At 33.5% G+C, this 12,364-nt stretch overlaps 1 long non-coding RNA gene across 1 annotated transcript in view; it reads right to left on the reverse strand.

Moving 5' to 3' along the window:
- Nucleotides 1–300: 300 nt before the first annotated feature.
- Nucleotides 301–12,364, reverse strand: part of LOC106999410 (uncharacterized) — a 213,755-nt gene continuing 201,691 nt past the window's right edge. Inside the window, exons 4-5 of the long non-coding RNA XR_013396251.1 lie at nt 1,554–1,654; nt 301–752 (exon numbers count right to left, since the gene is read on the reverse strand). This is a non-coding gene — a long non-coding RNA (uncharacterized LOC106999410). The remainder of the gene's footprint in view (nt 753–1,553; nt 1,655–12,364) is intronic.

A 12,364-nucleotide genomic window follows, 5' to 3' on the forward strand; every position in this document is an offset into this window, starting at 1 on the left:
ATAGACAGCAGTAGTTTACCATGAAACTACCAAATTTCTACTTTTCTCTTTAAAGATATGTATCATTGTAAAGTTGGAATTGTGTGGCATTTCAAAATACTGAGAAAAGAAATGCATGCTTATGTCCCATGTTCTCATGCTGGAAAAATTTAGCAATATAGTTTCTAAAATCAGGTATGATTTCCACTTAAAGGCTGTAGTGAATGGTACTAACTTCCCAAGGAATTAAAAATGTTACTAATGTCATGTATTGGTACCTTCACTTCATTTCATGTGATTTCCTGTAGTATAGTGTAATTAATGGCTTGGGTATGAATGCTGATACTTCTTCACATTTCTCCCTCATTTATTACACTTCAGTATGTAAGCATTTGTTTTCCATAGATATAGCTGATGGCATCATCTCTAAATGTGAATAGAAATGTTTAGTAATCTGTATGTAATTTGCTTTCCTTGAACTTTGCATCTCATGACCTCTCACACCATGTATATTGCTAAACTTACCACCCAACAGATCTCTCAATAAATGATCACAAATAAATGATGATGTCATTAAATATAGGTACTACATTCTTCACTGTGTGGGGAATGCCTTAATAACCGAATTATTCACATCCAATAAGGTTAGTAGCATTTTGCTTTTATACCCCTTTGGTAAGTTCTTCACTTGCCATATACAGACACATCTGCTAAGCACTTCTTTTAAATCTGAGCGCTCTTCTCTCACACTCCTTTCTAGAAGTTCCATGTTACTGGAAAGAAAACAAATATACAGAAAAATTAGAACAGCATTCCATCATGTCTCCTCACACTAGATGCACAATTACTCATAAATATGCACAAGTACACACACACACAAATTCTATATGTATACCTCAAATACTTGCCCAAGTAGTCTATGCATGTAATTTGGGTTCCAATTGCTTTATTCTTTCCTTCAGAATATGAAAAAACTTGAGATAACATAGCATAATCACATAGATGGTAAAACCCAGCTAGAAACCTATATTTCTTCACGATGACATTTTAATGAACCAGAAAAAAATTAAAGCAAAGAAAATTTGCTCTTGCCCATAGTCAGACTAATGACTTTTGCATATATTGTTTTCAAATCATACAAGGAAGGGTTTGCTCTCATGCAGGATAGCACAACACCACACAAGCACACAGACTGCCACACACACACACACACACACACACACACACACACACACACAGAGTTTATTAGCTTAATAATGGACTTCAGTTTAATTTACAGCTATGCAATTGGCCAAAGATTTAGTACTTCTAGTGGCTTTTCTTCACCTTTTGTTATGGTGCCGTTTGATTGTATTTATGAATGTGACCTTATATCCTATACCAGCAGAAGAAAGTAAGATAAATTGGACTCTAAAACACACACATAGTAGCAGACAGTACTGTTTAAAGATTAATAAGTGATCTCACTATAGCACTTCAACTGCCTATAGCCTAAAACTATCTTTCCTCTGGTACTTTCCAGGCAGTCCCTGAAGGACCAATAAACCAAGAGCACTAGACAGATCTGAACTTACCTATCACAGCTTTGATTGTGCTCTTGTGCACTATGTGTTTCTTCTTAAAAGCATCTAATTCACTGCCTGTTCACAGCATTCATTATTTGAAGCAAAGGACACTAGGAGAAGTAAATAAAACTTTAAAAAGACATATTGTAAAGGGAATTCATTCCATTTTCCTTTCTTATGTATCAAAACCCAAAACCTTGTATTGCTCTAGAGATGTGATTTTCACACCACTTAATTTTTTTTTGCCAGATATAAAAACTGCACATTTCTAACGCATTTCACCTCCTAGAATCTGTGCATTGCACCAAGATGTTCAGACATCTCATCACAAGGCTTCCAAGACATCAGTACCTGGGGGACCCCACTATGGGTCCTGAGGACACATATTCTTTTCACAGTGGGAATTCCAGAAGGGAAGAAGCCAATGTAAAGAATTTCGAACTCTGCCCATAGTCTACCTGTTTACCCCCTCCATGCTACGGATTTCATAATCAGAAACACTCCCACAATGTTTGACCCTCCTTTCCAACATCTGATCTCCAGATTTCTTCTTGAATAGCATCTGCAAAACTTCCTGTGACAGAAAATGGCTACAGAATCTATCCTGTTATTACTTAACATTAGCATGAGTAATTAATACTATGCAGTTGTAGTATTTTACAATTGTTTGACTAGCTAAAATTTATAAATGTACCCACGTGAATACACTTTCATTTGCAAAACTAAATATCAGATACATAACACTAAACACTGCAAACATGAGAAACTGTCTTTCAGCACTTGTTTCATTTTTTATGCAAAGATATCGAAAAACACAGTCAGAGCTCATTATCTTTAGCCTGAAGAAAAGGCTTGTGTAAAGACCAGATGAAAGGAGACAGCTAAAAATTAGAGTCAAACCAGATAATTCAAAGGAAACAATTTCTTTTGGTGGCTAAATGTCCTAATTTGTCTCTATTGAGGCATTAACCATGAAGTTTTCACATCATTCCTTTTGCATGAGTTTATGCCAGCTATATGAGTACAGAGAGGAGAATGGCAATGTCTACTTGTAAACCTCAAACTGAATTTCTAATTAGTATAGTTATTTCTAATGAATTATTTACATTTTTCAACAATAAAGGCAGTGATTTGTTATTTAATATTCTTTATATAATGATATTTGGCTGTTGAGAGTATCTTATCTTTTTGTTCTACTTCATGCAATGCTATTTTGAGATCTCCAACACACTTTATACCAAACAGGGTTTTCTGACAAATGATTTTCATTCTAGTATTTGTTTTCTTTTCTTTACTTTTCTTTTCTTTTTTTGAGATGGGGTCTCACTCTGTCGCCCAGGATGGAGTGCAATGGCGTGACCTCGGTTCACTGCAACCTCCACCTCCTGGGTTCAAGTGATTCTCCTGCCTCAGCCCCCCAAGTAGTTGGGATTATAGGCACGCATCACCACATCTGACTAATTTTTGCATTTTTAGTTAGAGATGGGGTATCACCATGTTGGCCAGGCTGGTCTTGAACTCCTGACCTTGCAATCCACTCACCTCAGCCTCCCAAAGTGCTAGTATTACAGGCATGAGCAACTATGCCCAACCTTATTTTAGTATTTCTAAGACTAGAGAACACAAGAGGCAGTGTAGCTTAAATAGGTACCTAATAAACAGCTATTGTTATAGAGAATATAATTCACCTTTAGAAATGATGCCTATTAGAAGCAATTACTAGTGACGCACAGTCAAGTTGTGTGACATGATTGTATTATCCATCAATCAAAACCAGCTATGTTATGACAAAAATACTCTAATAAACATATTGATGCAGAAATTATGACTTTTGCCTTAACCAATATCTTTAAAGTGACTTTTGTCACTTTCAAACAATTTTTTTTCTTTTTTTTTTTTTTTTTTTTTGAGATGGAGTCCCGCTCTGTCACCCAGGTTGGAGTGCAGTGGCACAATCTCGGCTCACTGCAACCTTCGCCTCCCGGGTTCAAGCAATTATCTTGCCTCAGCCTGCCGAGCAGCTGGGACTACAGGCATGCACTGCCAAGCTCATCTAATTTTTGTATTTTTAGTAGAGACAGGGTTCCACCATGTTGACCAGGATGGTCTTTATCTCCTGACTTCGTGATCTGCCCGCCGTGGCCTCCCAAAGTGCTGGGATTACAGGCGTGAGCCACCGTTTATGTCACTCAATTTTTATTTTATTTTTATGACCTTAGAGTTGGGATAAAAATGAACTGAGAAAAAATAATTTATAATTTGATAGAACTAGAATGAAACTTTGGAATTAGCACTTTAATCCTTACGAAAGCATTGAGGTGTCTGAAGTACAACATGTATTCAGTGCTATCTAATGAAGATATATATCCTGTGGCAAGCAGCAGGAATTCTATTATTACCACTTGTATAAAAAGGAAAGACATCTCCTAGCTTATAACTCCCTGGTGAGTCTTTCAAAGATGACCAAGACCATTTCCTGACATGGCTTATCCTGGGGAATTGCAACATCTTTGTAGCTTACATTGTGAGACATATCATGCTCATTTTGGCAGCACGTATATGAAAAAAAAAAAAAGTGATACATATCAGACTGCCTGCCAAGATTCATTAAATGAGTGGTCCACTATCCATTTTTTCTAATACATATGGAATTGAATGACACAGTCCAGTTTTTTCCCATAAGTATGTCAGAGGTTGAAAGCTCTACGAATACCAAAGGAATAATGACAACTTCACCAAAGGCATATTTATTGAGGACATTGGTCATTAAAATACTCTGAGTTATATTACATTCTTCACCAAAGGCATATTTATTGAAGACATTGGTCATTAAAATACTCTGAGCTATAATATATTCTTTCAGAACTTATGTCAATGAAAAACCTTTGGTTACACTGATAATCTTTTTGTAAGCAACCATATTACTTGTTTTCACTTTGATTACTAGGATATGCAGAATCCAAATTAAAGATCAACCTTAAAAACCACCATGACTCTACATTTTCTGTTTATGGCCTTCCCTTGGTTGGACTGATTTTATAATATTTTTTCTTATGATTCTATTTCTATTTCATCATCATTTAATCACATATATTATTTTCACAAGCTGATTTTAATACTTAACTTGGAATATTAAATCATCTCTACTTAATTTGGGGAACAGATTATTTAAAAATGCATAACAGCAGACTAAAATATCTGAAAGACTGTCAAGTAGAAGGAGAAGCTAATGTATACTGTGCTGTGTAACAGGGGCAAATAGGATTTTAAAGGAGCATGTGCTAGATAGTGAGCAAGAATTTTCTAATAATTCTTCAGGTCCCAAATGTAATGGGTTTCCCTGAAAAGCTGTGGAATCTTCAACACTGCACAAATTTAATCAGAGGCTAAATAACTATCCATCTGGCATGTTGACAAAAGTCTCTGGATTGGAAGAAAGGTTAAACTAGAAGCCCTCAAAAATCTCTTCCATTCTATGATTCTATAATTAAATACGCTATACTTAATGAGCCATTTGTTACCTTCATAGGGTGAGTAACTCATGGCACAAGTCTCCCTGCTGTCTTTCTGCCAGGTCTAGAAATTAAATTAAATTAAATTAAATTAAGTCCATCACCATATAAAACTAGGAATAAAGAAAAGTTATGCCATAATGACTTGAAGAGTCTTGAAGTTTGAATATTGACTTAAAAATTTCAGTTTTGTTGCCAGCAAGAATTCATAGCCTGTTCATATCACAAAACTAATACTCTAAATATGAGGGGTCAAAACAGGAGAAACATTGTGATGCCATTCAAATTAAAGTATGACAAGAGTTTAATAAAATATATTTTAATGTTCTAAATATTAAAAAGTAGACAATTCGTCATATTACAGATATATTTTTAAACTACTTCCTATAATGAGAAACATGGGAAAGACTCCTGTCACCGGAAAGGTACACTTATTTGTTTGGGGAGGCATTGAAAATCCACCGTGAGCCAGTAAACTAAATTGAAATGACATATTTAATGCCTGCACACATCTATCATTATATTTATGCAATGTAAGAAAGATAAATGAATCATAAATTTGCTAAATTATTCACTGAGGTGAATCAGCTTAAGTGAATGAACTGACATATCATATATAAATATTTTAAGTGGACAAACAACTTTATAGGTAAATAAAACAAATTTTTGTTTCCTTTCACATTTGGTAGTCTCAGAGAGGTATACTTATTGTTTTCTTATTTTTGTTAGAAATAAATTGAAAAAGGCTTGAAAAAGTAAATATTACTTAAAGGTACATAACCAAAAGTTAAATAACCAGAGCAAAATATGCAATTTCCAAGTATTCAAGCTATTAAAAATTCCAAGATTACACAATTACAAAATTTTAAGCCCTAATGCCAACTGGATTTTGACTAAACAAAGAATGAATCAAGAATGATTGGGAAAAAGTGAAAACAAATCAAAACTAAAGATCAAATTGAAGGATGCCAATTGAAACATGTGACTGTTGTAATTAAGGAAAGGAATGGCAGACACCGTATTTTTTAAATTTTGCAATAGATGGTATTTGTTTCTTGGGGAAGTAGTTATGCTCAAACCCTATAGAAATCTAGAAGAGTCTGGTGGCTATCAATGTCTTTAACTGGTATGAACTCCAGCATCCCTGATTTTTTTAAAGTCAAGTCTCTCCTGCCTTAAGCCTACCCCAGAAAGACAGGCTCTGCAGCCCTGCCTAGGAAATGGCTATGATACCTGAACTCATTGCAAACACTGTTCAATAAATACTCACAAATTATAGCTTTCTTCCCCAAATTTGGCATCTAAATACAAGAGCAACAAGATCTTATGAAAACATCTTAAGGACTGGGACCTTGGATCTACAATTTAAAATGTATATACTGGAACCATATAGTAACAGCATTTGTAAGATAGCAACATAATAGAGGTTTATAAGCAGATAACATAAAATTCAGTTTCCATTAGAGGTTTGTTTTCATTACAAAATATTTTAGATAAAAATGTAAAGAATAAAAAGTAGCAGACATTCTCATACCTACTAACCAGATTTGGCAAATGTTAATATCTTGCCTTGTTTGCTTCTGGTTTATATTGTTTTCTAAGAGTACAATTTAAAAGATGCATACAAAAGCCATCATCCATCCCATTCTCTTTCCCATTTAAGCAAGGGGTAGGCAATACCCGAAGTTATTGTCTTTCATGCAAATCAATACAGATATGTTTGTATCAATATGTACTACATATTATAGTTATTTAATATATACCTATTTCAAGTGTACTTTAATTATACTATGTGTGTCGTTCTGCAATGTGTTTTTCTGTTAAGCATTATTATTCTTGGGATTTTCATTTTGAAATTTGTACTCCTAGTTTTTTTTTTATTATTTTTAGTTTTTGGAGACGGAGTCTCACTCTGTCACCAGGCTGGAGTGCAGTGGCACAATCTCGGCTCACTGTTACGTCCACCTCCCGGGTTCAAGTGATTCTCCTGCCTCAGCCTCCCAAGTAGCTGAGACTGCAAGTGCACTCCACCATGCCTAGCTAATTTCTGTATTTTTAGTAGAGACTGGGTTTCACCACGTTGACCAGTATAGTCTCAATCTCTTGACCTCATGATCCACCTGCCTCAGCCTCCAAAAGGGCTGGGATTACAGGTGTGAGCCACTGCACCTGGCCACTTCTAGTTTATTTGTTTTGACTTCTCCATAGAATCCAATTATATGACAAAATAATTGTTTATTTCTCCATTGCCCTATTACCCATATATTGTTTGTGACATTTTACTATGAAAAAATGCTGATAGAAGAAACAACCTATAGAATTCAAGAAAATATTTGCAAACTATACATCTGATAAGGGGTTAATATTAAAAATACATAAAGATCTCCTGCTACTCAATGGCAAGAAAACAAATAATCTGATTAAAAAATGGACAAAGAATCTGAATAAATATTTCACAAAAGAAGACATACAAATGGCCAACAGGTATATGAAAAAAAAATCAATATCACTAAATGAGAAAAACGCAAATTAAAACCACCTCAGATCTGTTAGAATGGCTATAAGCAAAAAAGATAAAAGATGCCAAGTTCTGGTCAGAATGTGGAGAAAAGGGAAACATTGTACATTGTTGATGGAAATGTAAATTCATATAGCCACTATGGAAAACAGCATAGAGATATCCCAAAACATCAAAAATAGAACTACCATATGATCCAGCAATCTCACTGCTATGTATATATCCAAAGGAAATGAAGTCACTATCTCAAAATCATATCTGCATGCCCATGTTGATTGTAGTATTATTTATAATAGCCAAGATATGGAATCAACCTAAGTGTCTATCAACAAAAGAGTGAATTTTTAAATTCATTATAAAAACGGGATACTATACAGACTTAAAAATAAGAAAATCCTATCATTTGCAACAATATGGATGAACCTGGAAGACAATGTGTTAAATAAGCCAAGCACAGAAAGATAAATACCTCATAATGTCACTTATATATGGAACCTAAAATTGGCAAACTCATAGAAGCAGAGTAAAAATCGTCATTACCAGAGTTTCAGGAGGACGGAGAAGAGAGAGGAAAGCAAACTGAGATGTTGGTCAAAAGACACAAAATTTCAATTACATATGAGGAATAAGTTCAAGAGAGCCATTGTACAACAGAGTGACTATAGTTAATAACCATATATTATATTACTGAAAATTACCAAGAGATTAGTTTTAAGTGTTCTTACACCAAAAAAATAAAAGTATATGAAGTAATGCATATATCAATTGGTGTGACTTAGTCATTTCACAATGTACACATATATCAAAACATATTATACACTGTGTCATTCCTTTTAAAATGCGGCAATATTATTCTCTATATTTTCACGTGAACATGAGCCAGAACTCGTGTGTGTGTGTGTGTGTGTGTGTGTGTGTGTGTGAGAGAGAGAGAGAGAGAAAGAGAAGTGGAGTCACTGAGATGAAGATTTGCAAATCTAGCTATTACCAACTTGTTCTTTAAAATAATTATTGCAATTTAAACTCTACTGATGCTGTAGGAAAGTGTCCTGTCTCCACATTTTTGTAACACTTAATTTTATCAAATATAAATACAAATACCTTTCATTGTATTTGTATGAGCATTCCTGATTTTTGTCTCTTGTGGTTTGCTTGCTTGTGATCTTTGCACAATGGCGGAAATTCCTACTGTATTAGTCCATGCTCATGCTGCTAATAAAGACTTACTTGGGACTAGGTAATTTACAAAGGAAAAGAGGTTTACTAGACTCACAGTGCCACATGGTTAGGGAGGCCTCACGATCAGGGCAGAAGGTAAATGAGAAGCAAAGTCATGTCTTACATGGCTGCAGGCAAAGAGAGCATGAGCAGGGGACCCCCACTTTACAAAACCATCAGGTCTCATGAGACTTACTCACTATCACGAGAACAGTGCGGGAAAGACCAGCCCCTATGATTCAATTACCTCCTACCGAGTCCCTCCCATTACATGTGGGAATTATGGGAGCTACAATTCAAGATGAGATCTGAGTAGGTACACAGCCGAACTATACCACCTATAAATAGTTTTCCTTTGTGATTCAATCTTTAATAATATTTCACCCACATCTGTGGTTTGTCTTTTAACTTTGTTTTGGGGATCTTTGGTTATATAGGGAATTTTAATGTTAATGAACTTAATTAATGAAATATTTTCTATCTATTTTGTGCCTTTTATGTCTTAAATCCTTCCTTATCTTGATAAAAACAGATATATTAAAATGATTCTCTGATAATTTTCACTAAAAATGTCAGCGTTCAGCTTTTCAAATTTATGACTTTAAATATTTAGTATAAGATACAGATCTAACTTTATCCTTTTTCTATTCACAGTCCCCATCCCTGCTCCTTTTCTTGAATAGGCTATTCATTTCCAAATTATTTAACCCTTTGTTATACCAAGTTCCATATATTATGCTCTCTGTTCTATCACATTATCTCAGTTTTCTACCTTGCACTGTAAAATTCTTAATGTCTATTAAGACTAGTACACACATTTTTCTTCTTCATCAAAACCCTCTTGACATATTTGATAGAAGCTCAGTTATACAAGGTGATTTTGTATGGTACAGGCTCACTACTACATGGATTTCTTTCAATAAAAGTAACACCACATGTGCCTTACTTCACTGTCTCCCACTCCACCTCCTCCATGTCGTTCATCTCTGCCATCCCTGAGACAGCAAGACCAACCCCTCCTCTTCCTTTTCCTCCTCAGCCTATTCAAGGTGCAGATGATGAGGATGAAGACCTTTATAATGATCCATTTTCACTTAATGAATACTAAATATAGTTTTTATTTCTTGTAATTTTCTTAATAACATCTCCTTTTCCCAGTAGACTTTATAATTATAATACAGCATATAGTACATATAACATATAAAATATGTGTTAGTCAACTGTTCATATTTCAGTAGAGCTTCTGGTTAACAGTAGGCTATTAGAAAAGTTTTGGGGGAGTCTAAATTTAGACATGTATTTTCAACTACCTGGGAGTTTAGTGTCCATAACCCCTGTATTGTTCAAGAGTCAAACGCAAATACTTTTTGATTAACCTTATGATCTCTCTTTCAACAAATTATTCAGTTTTTAAAAATGTCCTAAGATTTTCCTTTATTTTTTAAGTTTTTCATGATTGATATTTTATTGTATTTCATTGTGGTCCAAGATCATGTTCTCTATACTACAAATTCTTTACTATTTTTTGATACTCTTTATGATTGGTATTTGGGCAATTTTGTAATTGCCAAAAATAATTTTACTGTATTTTCTGGATACCAAAGGTCTAATAAAACAAGTTTACTAATTATTGTATCTTCTGTATTCTATTAGTTTATTTAATTTTTATTTTACAGAGAAAAGAGTAAAGTTGTTACATCTTCCAATATGATGTTGAATTTATAAGTTTCTCTTCTAATTGAAATTTTATATACATACTACATGCATATATCTTTATAGAGATAGGTATACAATGCACACACACATACATTTTCACACAGACACATGCATATGTATAGCTGTTGTTTTCATATCTTCAAATTTAAAATTTTCATGTAGTCCTTGCATAATAGTTCTTACTTTTAACAATTGCCTTTCTCTTTAATATCTATGTCTCCTAAAAATAATATGGATGTTACACATTTTTCTTTCTTTTGGTTAGTATTTGAAATGTGTTTGTTAGTTTTTTATTTCAGGATTTATTTGTTATTTGTTTTAGCTGAGTCTCTTTGTAGTGCACATACACTTGGACTTCTATAATATATATTGGCATTTCTATCCTTTAACAATCAAATTTAATTCATTTGGTTTTTGTGATATCTGATATCTTATTTGGTGTCTCCTATTTCTGATTTTTAATTTTTTTCTCTTTTTAATTAATTTTTAATAAAGATGCCATGAAAAGTCAATAAGATGAAAAAATAGGCATTTCAAATGGTACTGGGATGACTGAATATTCACATGCAAAAGCTGGAACCCTATCTCACACTATATACAAAAATTAACCCAATATGGAATGATGACCTAAAGAGGACTAAAACTATAAAAATCTTAAAAGAAAATAAAAAGGTGTAAATCTTTTCAATTTTGAATTAAACAATGGTTTATTAGATGTGACACTGAAAGCACATACAGCAACAAAAAAGATAAACTGGGCTTCATCAAAATTGAATACATTTGTGCTGCAAATGTCAGCATCGAGAAAGAGAAAAGGCAAACCATAGAATGGGGAATAAATATTGACAAATCATATGTCTGATAAAAGATTTGTATTGAGAATACATAAAGAACTCATACAAATCAATAATACAAAGACAAATACCCAATTGTAAATGAGCAAAGAATCTGAATAGACATTTCTCCCAATAAAATATGTAAATTACCAAAAAGCACATAAAAGGATGTTCAATATTAATAACCACCAGAGCAATGCAAATCAAAACTACAATGAGATATCACTTCACATCGAGTTGATGGGTGCAGCACAGCAACATGGCACAAGTATACATATGTAACAAACCTGCACGTTATGCACATGTACCCTACAACTTAAAGTGAATAATAAATAAATTTTTTAAAAAAAGATGTATATAATACAAAATAAAGATAATAACAAGTATTGGTGAGGATGTGGACATGTTGGAACCTTTGTGCATTGTTGATGGGACTGTAAAATGGTGCAGCAGCTTGGGAAAAAATTGTGGCAATTTCTCAGATAATTGAACATAGAATTACCATTTGACCCAAGTTTCCACTTCTATCTATATATCCAAGAGAAATAAAAATGTATATCCATACAAAAACTTTGTACAAGAATATTCACATTTGCATTACTTATAATAACTAAAAAGTGGAAACAACAAAAATGCCCAGAACTAATGAATGGATAAATAAAATATAGTATAACCAGAAAAATGGTACATTATTCAACAATAATAAAAATAAATGAAGTACTGATATATGCTGCATGATGGATGAACCTTGAAGCTAAATGAAAAAAGCCAGTAACAAAAGGACACATATTGAGCGATTCAATTTCTATGAAATGTCTAGAATAGACAAATATATAGACACAGAAAGTACATTAGTGTGGGAAAGGGATGGGAGGAACTGAGAGCTAAAGACATGGGATTTTTCCTCAATGTAATAAAAATTTTCTAAAATGTATTGTAGCTCTGATTGTACAACTCTGTGAATTTACTAAAAATCATTCAGTTGTACAGTTTAAATAAGCAAATTATGATATGTAAATT

Source organism: Macaca mulatta, chromosome 7, assembly GCF_049350105.2.
Source record: "Macaca mulatta isolate MMU2019108-1 chromosome 7, T2T-MMU8v2.0, whole genome shotgun sequence".
Taxonomy (NCBI): Eukaryota; Metazoa; Chordata; class Mammalia; order Primates; family Cercopithecidae; genus Macaca; species Macaca mulatta.